This window comes from Pantherophis guttatus, chromosome 4, assembly GCF_059756535.1.
Source record: "Pantherophis guttatus breed Tessera chromosome 4, ASM5975653v1, whole genome shotgun sequence".
Taxonomy (NCBI): domain Eukaryota; kingdom Metazoa; phylum Chordata; class Lepidosauria; order Squamata; family Colubridae; genus Pantherophis; species Pantherophis guttatus.
The window spans coordinates 36,253,996-36,272,819 of record NC_142066.1 but is presented as its reverse complement, the minus strand read 5'-3'; the positions used below and the strand labels follow the sequence as shown (position 1 = coordinate 36,272,819).

The following is an 18,824-nucleotide window of genomic DNA, read 5'->3' as shown; positions in this document are numbered from 1 at the left end:
CCATACTCTGAACTCTCCCTCCAAACCAGGAGTGCACAAGAAATTTGCGCTCCTGGTTTGGAGGGAGAGTTCAGAGTATTTAGAGTTTAAAAGTTTGTGGCAATTTATGGAGCTCTCTGAATATTCATACCCTAAGCTTTCCAAGGCTATATTTATAGGCCAGAGTCACATGTTAAGTCAGACCCACTTAGTACACAGGTCTTGCCATCTTTATGTGTGGTAGTTTAGGCCAGGGGTCTCCAACCTTGGCAACTTTAAGACTTGTGGACTTCAACTCCCAGAATTCCTCAGCCAGCTGGCTGAGGAATTCTGGGAGTTGAAGTCCACAAGTCTTAAAATTGCCAAGGTTGGAGACTCCTGGTTTAGGCAACCAAACCTAGATTACAAAAATAATTGATCTTGGGCTGAATACCAATGCAGAGGCAACAAAGAACTATAGAAAACTATTACAGAACTCTGCAATGGTCTTGTCTAGTGATATTCAAAAAATCGTAGCCCAAATATGATAGTGAAAATCGTGGGAATCTCTATTTGTTCTTCCCAATCATCACTCTTAATAAAACTAGAGCCTTTACTGCAGGCATTGGCTGAGTTTGACAGGTCATTAGTATTCTCTGAGCTTGGTTATTTCCTCACAGATGATTCATTATTCAAACTAGGTAACATCAATGCTATTGGCTGAGTTTATAGAACACACTAGACTCTGCAATTGGTACTTTATGGGATAGGAACATGATGAAAACTCAGATAAGCAAGGCTTGCTTATAGTTTCATGCACTGTATAAATCCAATGGACTACGTTAATGAAAATGTGCAAACACAAGAGTAGGCTGTAATAGAGGCAATACAGGTAGTCCTCAACTTATAACCATTGATTTAAAGTTACAATAACGCTGCAAAAGTGACCTGACAAACCTCACACTTACAACGGCTGCAATACAACCAGACCTCACACAATGGCCGCAATATCCCTGCAGACATGTAATCAGAATTTGTTTGCCTGGCATGTATTTGCAATGTCCTAGGGTCATATGATTGCTATTTATGACTGTCCCAGCCTGTTTCTTGCAAATAAAGTCAATAGGGAAAGCTGGATTAATTTTAAAGACTGAATGACTGCAATTACTCCTTAACTGTGGCAAAAAGATCAGAAATTAGGAATGACTCATATAATAACCACCTTGCTTAACAACAAAAATTCTGATCTCAATTGTCATAAATCAAGGACTAGCTAGCATCTATTACAGCTGTAGAAATAGGATTTGAAACATTTACTGCTTCAGAAGTTGGCCACTAGATGGCAGCAGGAGGAGTTACAGCAATAAACCAGTTTCGTATTTTAGTATAAATTAGACTAATTTTGAGCTCTCCGTTGAAATTATTTATATCTTTCCTGTAGCAGCCAAGCTTTAGTGTGAGTAAACTAGAATCTGAAAATGTTTGATAGCAAAAGGCTTCAAATAGTAAATTATATAAAGCTTATTAACGGGGAGATCATTTTTTTTTTCAGGTGCAGGAGGCGGCGAGCACAGTCACCTCATGGCTACTGGGCCCCTTAACTGTCAGCCCACATACCAGCTGATCCAGCGAGGGCCAGGAGTTCTGTCTTTCTGGCTGCCAGGAGATATTTCCAGCGCACTCTTGCTACCCCAGCCCTGCCCACAGCGCCAGGCAATCTTGCAGCCGAGGCCCCTTCTGCAGAAGCAGCTCACCTTGAGCCTATGGACCAGGCGGAGAGCACGGTATGCGCTCCGCCAGGCCTGGGGCTCGGATGTTGCTTAGGCTGCTGCTACGATGAAGCAGAAAGCCATGCGGCTGTCTGAATTGGCTCCCACCATCACCACCTCTACCTTGCTGCTGCATGAGAAAAGGACAGGCAATTCTGGAAAATTGTGGGAAGCGTGCAGTGATGAAATGTAAAATTTGTTACTACTGGTTCTGTGGGAGTGGCTTGGGGGGTAATGTGACTGGTGGGCGTGGCCAACTTTTTTTTTTTTTTTTTTACTTTTAAAAGCATTTTTTCTACAACCTCTTTGGCCGAAAAGGTTGCAGAAAAAAATGCTTTTAAAAGCCTCTGATGATCAGGCAACTCAGTTGGGATTGTCAAAGACTTTTAAAAGCATTTTTTTCTACAGCCTCTTCAGACGAAGAGATTGTAAAAAAAATGCTTTTAAAAGCCTCTGATGATCCCAGCTGAGCCGCGCGATCATCAGAGGCTTTTTTTTTTTAACTTTTAAAAGCATTATTTCGGCCAAAGAAGTTGTAGAAAAAATGCTTTTAAAAGTTAAAAAAAAGCCTCTGATGATCACACGGCTCAACTGGGCATGGGGGGGGCAGAGATTTTTGCTACCGGTTCTCCAAACCACCCGCCACCATCGCTATCGGATCGGGTGATCCGGTCCGAACCAGGAGTATTTCACCCCTGGAAGCGCGTGCTTACAATAGAAGCAAAGCCCAGCCTGTACCTTTCAAGCGATCAAATGTCTTTGTGTGAGAGAGAGAGAAAGAGAGAGAGAAAGAGAAACGACGGAGGGCAGTAACAAGAATTTCAGGCAACACTGTTTGAAAGGGTTTCCTCTATGCCATTTATCTTTCTCGCTCCACCCACCTGCACGCCCACCACACCTGGGCCTGCCAGGCACTGTCCCCCCCCAAACCAAGCGGTGAGGAGGCTTCAGGACAGCTTCCATCTAGCACCCGCCACCCTGGCAAAAGTGAAGCTGAAGCAGGTGGCACAATGAGTCTCTGGCAGAGTTTGGGGGAGAGAGAGAAAGACTTCTGCTGCTTCTGCTGCTTTTGTTGCGTGCAACCAAAAGATCACAAAAGGCAGGAAGGTGAAATGCCAAATTCAGCCAGTACTCACACCTCGTCTATGGGCCACCCCCGAGCAGGGCAGTGATGGAGTGGCCATCGGAGGAGCCCTGTGCAGCCCCTACCTGCTTCAGCTTCACTTTTGCCAGGGTGGCGGGTACTAGAAGGGCACTGTCCCAAAGCCTGCCTGCCACTTGGTTTGGGGTGGACTGTGTCCGGTAAGCCCAGGTGCAGTGGGCAGGCAGGTTGGTGGAGCAGAGAAGCGAAACAGCGGAGAGGAAACCATTTCAAACAATGTTTGACCGGGGAAGGGAAAGGCTGCCTCCTGTGCTGGCCACACCCACCCCCTTCACTAGGGCTTATTTTGGGGATAGGGCGTATATTTGCCCCACCCCAAAAATCATGCTAGGACTTATTTTTGGGGTAGGTCGAGGAAATACGGTAGAAGATCTTACTTATATTCCTATTCTCAGTCACCATTTTGGCCCACTTATCCTTGATACCAGCCCTACAACCACAGTTGCAATTTCTTTCCCTAAGTGTTATGGCTGCTAAGTGAGTCATGTCACCGGGCCCAATTATACAATCTATTTTGCCAATCATTAAGCAAACGAGTCGTTTCCCCCATTGACTTTGCTTGTCAGAAGTTGCCTAGAAATTTGCAAATGGCAGCCTCGGATGCTGCAACCTCCATAATTGCATGCCAGTCGCCAAGACTGAATTAGGTCCATGTGACCACAGGGCTCCTCCTCCTGTCATATCATAAGCCACTCTATTTTCAATGCCAGGGCACATTCAAATGGTTATTAAACAAATGGTTGTAAGTTGAAAATTATCTTATTTTGAGTTTTCTCATGTTTATGATTAACTTGCCTATTTACTGATAGCCCTCAGTTTACAACCATTTCTTTAATGGTTGTTCAAAGCTACAATGATACTGAAAAAAGTGATTTAGATCTTTTTTCACACTTATAACTGTTGTACCATCCCCATGGTCACATGATCAGAATTTGGATGCTTGGCACCTGGCATATTTACAAAGATTGTGGTGTCCTGTGGTCATGTGATCACCATTGGTGGCCTTCCCCCAGCTACTTTCTTGTAAGCAAAATCAAGGTGGGAAGTTAGTTTCATTTACCGACACATGATTAATAACTGGCAAAAAAAGGTGGTAAAATGGGACAAAACTCCTTCACTTAGTAAGAGAAATTTTGGGTTCCATTGTGGTCGTAAATTGAGGACTACCTGTATTTGATTGATCCAATTTTCTGAGTTTGCTCCAGCCCAAAACTGTTCCTGCCTGGAATGTTTAAGCACAATTGAACACATTGATATGGAGATTTGATTCACATAGTGGGGAGAGGAGGTTTCCCTTACAGCCTGTATACACATCCTCAGATATTGAGGGGTTTTGTAGATAAAAACCATAAATGCTCTACATCACAAGTTCATACATTCATTTGCCATCGTAGCATAATTATAGTTTCACTTCTCATCAAACTTTTCATAGATATCAGCAAAAAGCATGAAATACATATTCATGTTCATAGATCAATGTTGACCATCTGATCTCCTAAACCATGCTTTGCTCACAATTTCCTCTTTCTTACTCCTAGCCAGCCGTACATCCTGTCTTTTGCCTTGTCCTATGATATATTTGGAATTATTTTTATGCTTAGCTAGTTTATTTTCAACTTGTCTTTGGGAACACAAAGCTGTTCTGTTGATTGATATATCAAATGTTTATTTATTTTTTGTATTCTTCTCAGTACAGAAATCCTTATGATAATCATAGATGCTAATTGGTAGCTTGGAATATCATGTGAACTATAACCCCATATTTCCATGAGTATTGAACATAGCCCCACATTTTTTTTCTTTGGAAAAGTGAGAACTTCTTCCACACTTAGGCTATGCACTTGCATTGCTAATTATTTAACCGCCTGGAGTATTTAATTCAGTGGTGGGATTCTACCGATTCGCATCGGTTCGGTAGAACCTGTTGTTAAGTAGTTAAGCAATTTGGAGAACCGGTTGTTAGAAGAAATCTCCTTTTGTTTTTTTCCACTTTACAGAGTTAATCCTGTAAGGCAGTGGTCCCCAACCTTTTTATCGCCGCGGCCCGCTGAGTGCGCGCAGGGGTGGGGGCACGGCCCAGGAGCTTTTGCGTACGGCCCATTGCGCACGGCCCAGGAGCCTTTGCGCTGCAGCGTTCATGTCCCCCGGCCGCTGCGCGGCCCGGTGCCAGGTACTCCACGGCCCGGCACCGGTCCGTGGACCGGGGGTTGGGGACCACTGCTGTAAGGAAGTACAACTTTCTGGTGTTGTTTCCTAGCCTAATCTTTATTGCCCTGTTTACAGAAACTGCCTCTCCATTAACCCTTATTACATTCTTGGCAGTATACCTAGACTTACTGTTGCTTGCAGTTCTGGAGCTTTTCAGAGGTTTTTGGGTTTTTTTGGCTTGACTTTCTTAAAGGGAAAGATTGTTTTAAGCTTTTTACACTGCTGTTGGGAGGAAATACTCCCCTGTTGGAGTTCTTCCAGCCAGAGTGCAATGATCAGCACTTTGAAGAAATAATTGAATAACGAAGCAGAAGCTTTTAATGACAAGGAACCAAGATGAGTGACATTCAGCAAGGCTTCTTGGCTAGCTAGAAAGATTGACATTCAAACATGAGTTTACATATCCTTTCTGACTTTTGGTCTAAAACTGGTTTTTGGTGAAGTTTAATTCTGTGCTTGGTGATGTTTAATCCTATGTTTAGTGATGAGATAATTTTCCCTATTCAGCTTTGTTTGGAAGGAAAAATGTTAATCTCTATTCCTGAAAAAAAAGCAGCTTCGGAAATCTAACTGGTTCCTGTGTCTATTTGTTCTGGTAATTGGTTTAACAAGCAACAGATACTCTGTTTGCTCCTTTGCTTCATTCTGGAGAGCTTAAATGACCTCTCTGCTAAAGGGTTTCACTTTATGAGCAAGAGTTGGCTGCTGATAGTAATCATTGCATTTTAACTATTTTAATTCCTCGAGGTGCTCTGCCACCCTGCCTGATTTGTAACTCCAGTTTGCAGGTATTTCTAATCTAATGATTGGTATTTAGGGCAACGTTTTGCAAGCAAAGAAGCTTTTTGTATTTTTGTATAGGTAATCCTTGATTTACAACAGTTACAATGACACTGAAAAAAGTGACTTATGACCGTTTTTCACAATTACAACCATTGCAGCAAACTGCATTAGGGCAAAGAAGCGATGCCACATGACCACCTGGCCACGCCCACCCGGTCACATGAAACACAGCAGTTGTGAAATGAGTGACACGGTTGTTAAGAATGCTGCAACGGGCATAAATGATGAATGGTCATAAGTGTAAGACGGTCAAAAGTGCAAGGGCCTGTCAGAAATCACTTTTTTCAGCCCTCTGGGTAGTCCCTATGAGCATAGGGACTACTCAGAAGGCTGAAAAAGTTATTTTTGACCGGTCCTCACACTTTTGACCTGTCCTCGCACTTAAAACTATCCTCACTTTTTACGTTTTGCGCCCTATCTTGTCACCATGGTGAAGAGAAGCAGTTGTGAAATGAGTGACATGGTTGTTAAGAATGCTGCAATGGGCATAAATGTGAGGATGGTTATAAGTGTGAGGACCGGTTAAAAGTGCGAGGACTGGTCAGAAATGACTTTTTTCAGCCCTCTGAGTAGTCCCTATGCACATAGCCATGGCCACCTAGTCATATGACCAGCTAGCCATGCCCACCCGGTCACATGACCACTAAGCCATGCCCCCTCCAAATAAGCCACACCCACAGAACTGGTTGTTAAAAAAATTGAATCCCATCACTGGATCAGATGCTTGGCAACTGACTCATATTTATGACAATTGCAGTGTCCTGGGCTCATGTGATTCCCCTTTTGCAACCTTCTGACAAGCAAAGTCAATGGGGAAGTCCGATTCACTTAACAACTGTGTTAAGAAATTAACAATAGTGATTCACTAGCAAGAAAGGTAGTAAAATGGGGTAAAACCATCTCCTTTAGCAATGTAAAGTTTGGGTTCAATTGTGGTTGTACATGGAGTACTACCTGTGTAGATAAGAGTTTCTCTACCTTGTCAATTTTATGATATGTGGACTTCAGTATGCTGGCTGGGGAATGCTGGCAATTGAAATCCACACATCTTAAAATTGTCAGGGTTGAGAAACACTGATATAGATGATGCTAAGCCAGATCCAAACAAACTATTTTAGTTGGCTGTGCTGTATCAACCTTAATGATGGTAGAGAGGAAGAGGAAAAACATATAAGTGATGGTAAAAGTCTAAAATAAATAATATTAATGGATATTAAAGCTGCAGTGTATGCAAAAGGAAGACTGGCTTTTTAAAGCACAACTATTCTAGTTAATACCTGGAATGTGGGACAAGAAACTCTTGTTCCTCAATCCAGAAGGCTCAAAAATGCATACTAATTTTTCACGCCAACAGCGGTTTAATATGGATGTCCAGTATTAATTAGTCTTGCCTTTTGCACCACTGTGATATGCAAAAAAATAAGGGAATTGTTGGAGATGGGCTGGTTGTAGGGGGGGAGGCAAGATGTGATTGAAGGCCCATTTGTTTTAACACTTGCATACAAAATAAAAGGGAGCTACGTTTCAACCACACAGTCACAGCCATTATTTTGACTTTTGTAACAAGTGTTCCTGTGTAGATCCTTTATTTTACCTTTTGTGGAGGGCAGAGCAGGGACTTGAGACAGGCTTGATTCCTGGTGACTACCTAGCTGAGTCCTTATAGTATCCTTGGCAATATTTTCAGAAGTGGTTTGTCAATTCCTAGGGCTGTGAAGAGAGTAACTGGCCCAAAGTCACCTAGCTGGCTGCTGTGTGACAAAAGCAAGGTTAGAGCTCAAATTGTCCTGGTTTTTAGACTAATGTTTTAATCACTACAGCAAATTAGCTCTCTTTTGCAACCTACAATTATCCCTTAAAACTTCATCTGCAAATAGTTGTGGAGCATTTGATGACCTTGAGGAATCCCAGTTATAGATATGGTTCAGCTGAATGGTATACAGTAGTACTTGCATGCTTATATGAATACCAGCAGAGGCAGTGCAAGACAGTATTATCTTTTGTCTGTAAGATAAGTTCCTTAGGCTCTGACACAGCATTTCTCAATCTCAGCAATTTTAAGATGTGTAGACTTTGATTCTCAGAATTCTTCAGCCAGCCTGGCTGGGGAATTCTGGCAGTTGAAGAACTCACATTTATTTATTTATTTATTTGTTCAACTTGTATGCTGCTTTTCTCTGAAGACTCAAGGACCATCTTAAAAAGTAGTCAAAATTAAGACAGAACTGGGAAAACGTATCAGTGAAATATTTGACCATGAATACAGAATTAATCACAGAATGTTAACCAATAAGTAAATACAGTTTTATGAGAAAAAAGCTGGAAATCATTTTGTCAAGAGGTGTGGGAAGCTCATAGTATTACAAAGGGGCAGCATTCTAGCTATTGCAAAGAAACATCACAACTGAAGAGGTAGAGCTTGACAAGAGAATCAAATGGGCATCTTACTAAAAAGTGGGCAGGGAGGGGAAAGAAATTGTGGGAGTAGAAGATTGATATTGGCTGAAATTATCATGTTCTTATCTGGTCTTTGCAGCTATGCCTTAAACAGCAACCTTGTAGGCAGAGATAAGCTGATGAGATTTCCTGAATTCAGAAGGGAATGAACTGTATCTCCTAGTTACATGAAGAAAAAGTTTATCCTAGCAAGGGCCCCATGCTTTTGTCCTTTGTAAAGGAAGAAAAAGTTTAAAGATTTATCATGGAGGGTGGATATATGTAAGAAAAAGAAACAGACCGGGATAATCAGTGATGTATAGTAATGGAAAATGGAGTACCTAGATTTAGTAACCATACAAATAGTCCATAATTTACAACCATTCGTTTAGCAATTGTTTAAAGTTTCAATGGCACTGAAAAAAATACTTAACAATACTTCACCATCACATGATCAAAATGTGGGTGCTTGGCAACTAGCATGGCAACTTGTATTTACCAAGGTTGTGTGTCCTGGGTCATGTGATTATCATTTGCAACCTTCCCCAGCTAGCTTCCTATAAGCAAAGTCAGTGAGGGAAGTTGGATTCACATACCAATAGCATGATTCACTTAACTGTGGCAAAAAAGTGATAAAATTGGGCACACGTTATTTAACAACCACCTTGGTTAGCAATGGAAATTCTGGTCCCAGCTGTGTTTATAAATTGAGTACTACCTTAACCAATTTCGTTAAGGTACATTGTACATTATGTACAATGACAATAAAGGCTTTGAATAATAACCTGTATACTAATTTCTGAAAGAGGAACTCACAGTAACATGATGACAACTGGCCTTTAACATATCGGAATACTCTGCTGCTTATTTTGACCTGCTCCTGCAATGTATAGAAATTTAAATAAATAATAATCCATTTGTAAAATAGATTTCAGGATTGCTGTAGTGGACAATGAGTTTGGAAGACCATGGTTTGAGTCACTTCCAGAATGAAAATAGTTTATCTCATTATATCTTCTGATTAGACAGGTTTATTGCAAACTTGGAAGTATGCAAATATCATTAAATATTAATATTAAAAATAAAATAAAATTTGGAAACTCTGAAGTTACATAACTTTTGATCTTGCTCATGAGATTTTCTCACTTTGAGAGATGGGATAAATATAAACCAGTCCTATAAGAACATGAATTAAAATAGACTGTTGAAATGGGACTATAATATCCCAATGAATGATTATAGAAATCTAATTGATCAGTCATTCTATCTCTGTTCTGTTCTGTCCTGTCTCTACCACTCTGAATGTAGTTTAAAGAGATAGCAATTGAACTGAGTTATTCCAATTATTTTCAAATTTACTTGACAACAGGATACTGTAAATGTAGGTACATTTACAAGTATATAGTTTGCATAACACTACAAATCAATCAGTACTTATCCTTTCTGGCAAATAATTGAACCTGGAGAATTGCCAGCCAATGATTGGTCATTTGCCACTCAACAACTAGACACTTTCTCATAACTCACATTTATGTCAAAACCCATTCTTTCTTCTCTTTATAAAATAAAATAAAATAATTTGGTAGCATTTCCTGTTACTAAGTCAAAATGATTTGCTACTGTGTTTAAAACTTATCATGTTGGAACTCTGGCATTTCTGCTTTCGAGCTCTGTCTAATTATGCCAGTATGAAGGAATCCCAGGAGATGAGAGATGGAAGGATTTCTTGCAAGAACATAGACTGCATGACACAGGATAATGATATGTTGCCGGTTCTTTAGTGGCATTGACTGCCTTGAAGCAACTTCCACCTGTAGGCCCAGCACTTGGCACAAAGGTTTATTGAAATTGCTTGTAATTTCAAGTCCCCTGTTACGTTATTTTATAATTTATACGGGTTCACTTCACTCAGATGGTAAACTGATACTTTTGTGAAACTTTAGAATTGTCAAGTAATGATGCAAAATCCTAATCTATTTATTAACTTCATATGTTGCCTTCTGTTTAGAAGAAAACACCCAGGGCAGTGACAATTAAACAATAAACATAAATAAAAAACAAAACACAAATAAAAAGAAAAATAGAAAAACAAATATTGATGTCTCTAGTGCACTGTAATAAGTTACATTATATCATGCGTTACAGGATGACAATCTTGCTAAGATGTTTCAAGCAATACATATAATACAACCAAAAGTGCAATAAATATTTAAAAAGAAACACAATTCTAGGGTCCTTGTAATAGGGCAGTTTATAGCAACAGCCGGTTAGTGGAATAGGAAAAGGACATGATATTTTGGTGTCAATCTTGTTTATCTTCCTCTTTTCTTGGAAGGCATCAGATGTCTATTAAGCATCATTAAGAATCCATCCAATCCATCCAATTTGGTATCCTATCCTACCTGCGAGGAGCCAAGTACCTTCAGGATACTTAATGTACCTAAATAGGGCACATTAATGGGGAAATGATCACCCTCCAGATTGCTGTGCTACGGTATACCTCCATTCCTCACCATTAGAGAGATTGGTTGGAACTGCTGGAACATGTAGTTCAGCAATATTTTGGAAGTCCACAGATCCTATCCCTAAAGAGAACAGTCCTTACTAGTTATTTTTGTCTAACATTGAACATTTACACATCTTGCCTTTAAACATGGAAATTATATTTAGCGCTCATGATTCATCAGGGTCAATTGTTACTAAATTGGCCGCATTCAAATCCCTTCCCTTTGCATGCACTGTCAAAGAAAATAAATAACATGCTGTTATAAATTTGTGTGGCTCCTAAAAATGGATTAATTGATTAAAATGCATTGATAGGTCTACATATTATTTATATACTACTAAAACTCATGTTTGTTTGTGTATAGCGTTTAACTGGGCAAAAGAGTGCATCTTAGGGCAATAATTTTTGAACCATATTACAGAATGTGCCCAAAATCCAGAACTCATAAGTGCTGTGTAACGTTATAAAACATTTTATGGCATTAAAATTATCACATTTTATGACAAGTATCATAAACACTTTTAATGTTTGTGCTACGTAGTTCAGCAAGGGCTATTTTCAAGTAGATACATCTATAAATATTCTTTTTATTTTTAAGAACTTTTCCAGTGGAGGCAGTTCCTTCAAAATTCTGCCATTGGTAAGGCAATATCTTTGAAATTATGATCCAACAGGTCATAGGCAGACTAATGATTGTTAAAAACCCAACCAAATTTACTCTGCCTCTTTAATTAATAGGTATCTCACCTTTTTCAGTTGTTCCATCTTCATTAACCTTGATTTTTGCTGTTCTGTGCAAACACGACATCTTGGATGATGTCAATATAATAATTTTCAACACAGCAAGCCTCCCAATTTTGTCTATCTTTCATCACTTTTCTATTCCATAATAAGCTGGCAAATATGTGATGGTCTCTTTTAGCTGAGATAGTAATTTTTCTCATAATCCAGAAATGATGGCATTTCCTCTTTCTTTATTACTTTCTCATTCCATTTCCCTTCCTTCAACTGTCTTTGTCTTTTCTATCTCTTCTTTTTTTTACTTTCAGTCCTCCTAGCAACTGTCTCCTAGCAACTGCCTCCCAGTATCAGTTTTTGGGACTTTTTCCAGTTTTCATAGTTCTGTATGTGTTAACTGTATACATCCTGTTAACACTCAAATTTATATCTACAAATATTGATCTAATTAAAAAAGAAATAGAACATTCTTATTATAATGAGATATTGCAAACCTTTCAATTTCCTCTGAAGGAAAGTGAAAGTGAAAGCAAAATTTTCCACTCTCTGGAGATAAGAAACAGGTTGTAATTGTAATATGAGACAGGCATATCAGAATTTTTTAATACTTCAGTTCTCCTCAGTTCATCTGTGTGTGTTATATTCGACTACCCACTATATAGCATTGAGCTTCCTGCTCCTACCGTGTTTCTCCAAAAAGACGACCTATCTTGAAAAGAAGCCCTATCATGTTTTTGAGTGCATGTGATCAAATTAAGCCCCACCCACAAAATTAGCCCTAATTAAGGGTGCAGGGGGTAGGGCGAAGCACAGAGGTAAAAAATAAGCTAGGGTGGGGATGTGGGGGTGGAGCTGCCCTACTTATCAGGCCTCGCACATCCCGACACCTGCTTCACCTTCTTGTGCAGCCACTTGCTGCCACTCGTACGCATCGCCCTGGCCTCCGTTTTGCCTTCAGATGCCTGCAAGAAGGCATCTGCAGCTTGTAACACAGCTCTGGATCAATAAGCAGCTCTATTATCAGCTGCAGAGGGCTTTCCGGAAGGCATTTGCATGAGACAGTAGGCTATAGATTTAGTTGGACTTGGCATATAACTCAAAGTAAGAATCCTTTCCTGATTAAGGTTGGCCTAAAAAACCATGCAGCCATTGTTTGTCTTCTGCTTATTTATGTTAATTATGTCTCTATGTTTTAGCCAAATCCAGATACAGAGCTAGGTGACAGAATGGAGGTGTTCCTGCAATTGCAAGTCTGCTGTTTTCCAGATTTGACTTTCAAATTCTCTGTCTGTCCAGAGATATCGTCCTGAAGGCTAGCAAGCCCCTTGTTTCCTCTGTTGATAGTTCTGTATCTGGAGCCATTGATTGTTCAGTAATCTACACTTTCTAAGCATTATGCTCAGCATTACGCTCTCTACATGGGGCTCCCCTTGAGGTGCATTCAGAGGCTCCAACTGGCGCAGAGTGCGGCCACGCGGGTGGTTATGGGAGCAACATGGAGCTCCCATGTAACACCTCTCCTGCGCGAGCTGCACTGGCTCCCGGTGGTCTTCCGAGTGCGCTTCAAGGTTTTGGTTACTACCTTTAAAGCGCTCCATGGCTTAGGACCTGGTTATCTACGGGACCGCCTGCTACCACCAATAGCCTCCCACCGGCCAGTACGCTGCCATAGAGAGGGGCTCCTCCGGGTGCCGTCGGCCAAACAATGTCGGCTGGCGGCCCCCAGGGGGAGAGCCTTCTCTGTGGGGGCACCTACGATCTGGAACGAGCTCCCCCCGGAGATACAGAGGATCCCGGATCTTTGCACCTTCCGTCGCGCGCTTAAAACGTTTTTATTTCATCAAGCTGGCCTGGCCTAAATCATCTCCTCTTTTAAATTTAAATTTTAAACATAAATTTTTAATCTGTTTAATTATGGGGTATTTTAAAATTCAGCCTAAATTATTTAATTTGTTTTAATTTATTTTAGATTTTGTATTTCCTGTGTTTTATTTTCTGGCTGTTCACCGCCCTTCGGGAGAAGGGCGGTATAGAAATTTAATAATAAATAAATAAATAAATAAACAGACATGAATGTCTCCTAGGTTTCTCACCTATCCAGAGAAACGGAGAGTTTCTAGGACAAAAGAGAAGACATTTACTGCTGTTTTTATAAAAACCTCAAGGGTCTCAGCAAGTCAAACCTGAGGGCAATGGGTGGTTTAGAAATATAAAAGATAAATAAAAATTATTGCAGGCTAGAGATACATTTTCTCTCTCATCAGGATCACAACTGCCTTCTACATTAAAAGGCCCAGTCTCTGTGCCTCTATCTGGAGGAGTAATCAGGTTGCTAGGACAGAACTGAATTTTTTCAAGAACTTAAGTACAGAGACATGATTTAGCAGTAAGGCTTTGAATCCAAAGAAGGCCAGGAAAAGGGACTCTAAATCCTTGCAGTGCCACAGCCATTTGAGCTCTTTTTATTTTATTTTGTCTGCTGGATTCAGGCCACTTCCTGCTCTCTAGCTATTTTTAAGAAAAAATAATAATTGTAAAGATAAACTTTGAAATTTGTCTTCAGGGTGGATAAAAGTTCTCTCAATAAGTTATCCCACTCTCTTGAAATAAGTTTGTGCTTGTTTTATCTCCAGTTTTGCAGCAGAAATTATAAAATTGAATGTGATATGTCAAGCTGGGTTGGATGATGTTTGCTGCTCAGTGTCCTACAAAGGTGCAGGAGCTGACAGGTCCACTTTCGTTCTACTCAAGTGGAAAGCTTGTGATTGATCCATCTAAGGAAAGAAAAAGCGGTATCTGCTAATATTTCATCGGGGAAAGATTCCAAAAGCCAAGGAATAGGTGGGCCAAGCCAGTGCAGATAATCCATGGTTGAGATGAGGTAAGAAAGAAGAGATGGTCCTGCCCCACTTCTCAAGTATCAAGCCTTTCAGAATGTGAACTTGCTGCAGCGTCCCTTGGAATCTTAGCACTGCCCAAGCGTGTAACACGGCTGCAGGACTATTTTGGAACTGGGGACATCTCATGGTAATTATTATAACAATTTCTGTCACCACCTTTGGATTTGCCAGTTTCGCCTCCAAGTTTGGATCTAGCACGTGGGTCTGGTTGCTTTGGTGCTCATAAATATACGTCTCAAAACAAGAAGCTGTCAAACAGCCCACAGAAAGATACAACATAAGGAAAAACAATGGAATTGGAAAGATGGAAGAAAAGTAGTTGTATCTCACTTTCTTTAGTGTACAGATATCTGGGAGACTTCCATCTTCTTGATCACGAGAGGGCAATAATCAGGACTAGAATTAAATCAGATTGAAGAAACTATGTATAATTAGCTTTAAGAAAAATTGACTAGGAGGATGATTTGATACTCTCATGTTTAAAAAGAAGGAAGCCAAGACTATTCTCTCATGAGAAGACAGGATTCAGATGATAGATTTAAAGTAGTGGAAGACAGTTTCCAATCCCACAAAAAAAACCAAAAAAAAAACAAAAACCCACACCTTTTATTTAAGAGAAGAGTAATTACTCAGGAAAGCCTGACTTCTATTTATTGAATGCAATTCAATATTTTACCACAATTTTACAATAAGACTTTCTGGTGACTGAAGCTCTGTAAGGTTTTTGTAACTTTATAATTGTAAGCCACCCAGAGGTACCTTGGGGTAAGATGGGAAGCTAAGGTTAAAAGATTGTTAAGGGTATGGATCCAAAGAGAGCAAAATTATTTTAATTTTGTATGTTGCCTGCCTTAACTTTGGAGCAGTTGAATGTTGAGTAAGGCAGAATCCTTCATTACCAAAACTTCATTACTTCTACTGTCCAGGCCAAAAAAAAAAAAAAGCAAGCTACAACTTAATCTATTTTTAAATGTAAAGAATTTATCACCTGAACTGGTATATAAATCTCTGAGATACGAGAGGTCATTCTCAAGGTGTCAGACTTAACTATGAGTGTTATCAGTCAGTTCCACTTGATGAACCTTTAATTTGGGGACATCATAATTATTGTAGTAATATATATTATATAATAGTACATTACTATAAACATACTATATATTACTATATTACATTACATTATTATATTTTGCTTAGCACTACAACCCTTCTGTAATTTTTGTGTGTGTGTGTGTGTGTGTGTGTGTGAACTACCTCTTTTAAGGTTTTAGACAGTTCACATTAGATTAAATTAATTTTGTTATAGTTTCTCCAAATTTCAAATTTTTTACAGCTGAGAAAATCCTGACTTGCTGGACAGGACAAATGTCTAATTTGCCAAAATATCTTGGCCGGCTATGGCATTTTGTACCTTGGCAGTCATTTTTCCCCTTCACTCCAATTTGCCAATTTTTGCTTTTAGCAGCAAAATGGTTTTTTCTCATCCTAGCAACCTGTTGCTTTGCAGTCCCTTCATAGAATCCTGCCTCTGCCAGTTCTTGGATCAAGTAACATAAGCCTAGTCATAAAATGGCTGCTTTCATAAAATGGCTACCAACTTGGTTCACAGTTCAGTCCTGAAAAAAAGAACATGTGCCAAATCAGGGGTTCTAGCATCCCATGTCCAAAGATTTTTATAGAGAAAGAAAAGTGGGTTGAGCATGTGAAAAAGGTATACAGAGCAAACAAATACATATGCTAAAATGCAAAGTTAGATATATTGTGGGGGCACAGGAGTAAAAAATCAACAGCCTAATTGTACAGCTTTCTTGTTTTATTAAAATAAAGATCCTACTATTGTACCTTATAGATTTTTGGTTCCTCCTGGGTCCGATGTCATTGTGGATCTGATGGGTTGAAATAGGATGTTTGGCAAAGACTTCTCTGTACAGACATAACCAAGGTCTAGCAATTTGTGTATATAACTGTTGAATAGTGGGTTCAGACAAAAGACACAGGACATGTCCAGCAAAGTTCAACAGGTTTATTCAGCTCCAGTAACAGCAATGGCGATGCAAGCCATGGCAGCTCTTTTTAAATGGGAGCTGTCCGTGGCTTCAGCCACTGAGTCACGTTTAATTTTCCCTTTCTACCTATGGGCTCCTGATTGATTCCTGTGCCCATCTATTCAATATCTAACACCCCTCCCCTCTAGGCTGGCACTCTCTAATCAGGCTCTTCTCAGACAATGTAATCACGCAAGTAGGCGGGTCGCCTTTGGGCACGACTTGACCTGCATAGTTCAGATAGTTCAGCAGCTTCATGAAGAGAGGTTGGGTTCTGTGCCTCTCCCATGGGTACTCTTGGAATTATCTCAAACTCGGCTATTGATATGGGCCTATCTCTTTGGATATTTATTTCTTCGTTCCCCTGCTGGACTGGTGGACTGTCTCCGACTTCAGGAACTTGTCGCTGGACATCAGATAAGTGCCTACTGACTATATTTGGGTTTGAGTGTTGTTGTTGTCCACTTGGTTGTATATTGTGTAGGGCCTGATCTATTTCTGTGGTTTCTGTGTGGTGTTTCCTCTCTCGCTCTGAGGCTTCCTCTTGTGTCTTGCATTCTTTTCTAAGTATTCAGCCTCTGAGTTGGTCTATGTGTCTCTTCCACCCTCGGCCGTCCTCTGTTTCTATTCTATATGTTAGTGGGCCTGTGATTTGAATTATTTTCGCCGGAACCCATAGGGGGTTCCCGCTGTAATTCTTCGCATACACCTTATCCCCCACTTGGAACTGTCTATATTTACTGGTTGAATCTACCGGTTTTTCTGCATTATATTGGGGGTGTAGTCTGTCTAACTGAGATCTCAGCTTCCTCCTAATCAATAGCTCTGTGGGACTTCCATGTGTGGTTGCACTGGGTGTTGTGTTGTATGCTTAGTAGCTTGTCTATTTTTGCTTGGATTTCCCTGGGGCCTATTCTAGCTCTTTGGTCTCTTTGGTCTCTTTGGTCGTTCTCACCATCCATTCTGCCTGTCCATTAGTGGATGGATGTCCCGGCGTGGATGGTGAATGTCTGACCCCTTGGCTAGCTAGGAACATTTCAAATTGATTGGCAGTAAATTGTGGCCCGTTATCGGAGACTACTAAATCGGGCAAACCATGTGTTGTGTATAGTCTCCGTAGAACTCTGATGACTGCTTCTGTTGTGGTCAATGACATGAGGTTTACTTCTAACCATTTGGAATAGGCATCAACTGTGATTAAAAAATGTGTTTCTCTGGCAGGATCCTGCAAAGTCAATATGTATGTGGACCATGGAGTCTTAGGGCTTTCCCAATCATGTGTGGGTGCTGCGTGTGGTGCCAGCCGAGATTCTTGGCAGGGTGTGCATATCGCAATCTATTTTTCTATTTCTTTGTCCATTCCCGGCCACCAGACATAACCCCTAGCTAGCATTTTCATTTTAACTATCCCTGGGTGTCCCTCGTGTAGCATTTCCAGAATGTCCTCTCATAGAGTTTTTGGGATAATTACTCTATCTCCCCACAACAAACACCCTCTCCGTCCCAATAGTTCAGTTTCTCGTGTTTTAAATGGCTTGAGTTCGTCGTCTACCCCAGTCTCTGGCCATCCCTTCCATACCTAATTCAAAATCTTCACCAAAGTCTTGTCTTTCACTGTTGCTCTCGAGATGTCTGCAGCTGTGATCAGTGTATTCGCAAGAGTCTTTATTAGCAGCATGGTTGTGGCTGGTGCTGGGTCTTCCACCGGTTCCAGCAGCGGGCATCTGCTGAGGGCATCTGCGTGGTCGATCGTCTTCCTGGGTCTCTAGAGCAGCTGGTAATTATAAGCAGCGAGGAATTCCATCCATCTCAGCATTCGTGGAGATAATACGTGAGGTGTTGGTTGATCTCCTGCAAAGATCCCCAGGAGTGGTTTATTGTCAGTTATCAGCTCGAACTTCCTTCCATAGAGATATTTGTGGAATCTTTGTCGAGCTGACTGTAATTTCTTTCCAGTTTGGATAGAGTCCGGGAGTAGAAACAATGGGTGCTTCTCTTCTATTGGGTATGCAATGGTTTAGGATTGCCCTTATTCTGAACGGTGACATATTGCAAGTCTTACTGGTAATATTTCGCTATACTGGACTAGGATGCTGTCTAATGTTAGTTTTTTTATTTGTTCGACTGCATTCGCTTCTTTGCGTCTCCAAGTCAAATCCATCTTTTTGTCCAGTAAACGGTGCAATGGCTCAGCAATCGTGGTTTTCTGTGGCAGGAAAATATTGTAGAAATTTAATAACCCCAGGAATGCCTGGAGTTCTG

At 40.5% G+C, this 18,824-nt stretch overlaps 1 protein-coding gene across 1 annotated transcript in view; it reads right to left on the bottom strand.

The window, feature by feature from the left end:
- Nucleotides 1–12,057, bottom strand: part of LOC117668994 (uncharacterized) — a 45,212-nt gene extending 33,155 nt beyond the window's left edge. The window contains exon 1 of the mRNA XM_034423082.3: nucleotides 11,630–12,057. The gene's annotated coding sequence lies outside the window, so the exon portion shown is untranslated. The remainder of the gene's footprint in view (nucleotides 1–11,629) is intronic.
- Between the last annotated feature and the right edge of the window lie 6,767 nt (nucleotides 12,058–18,824).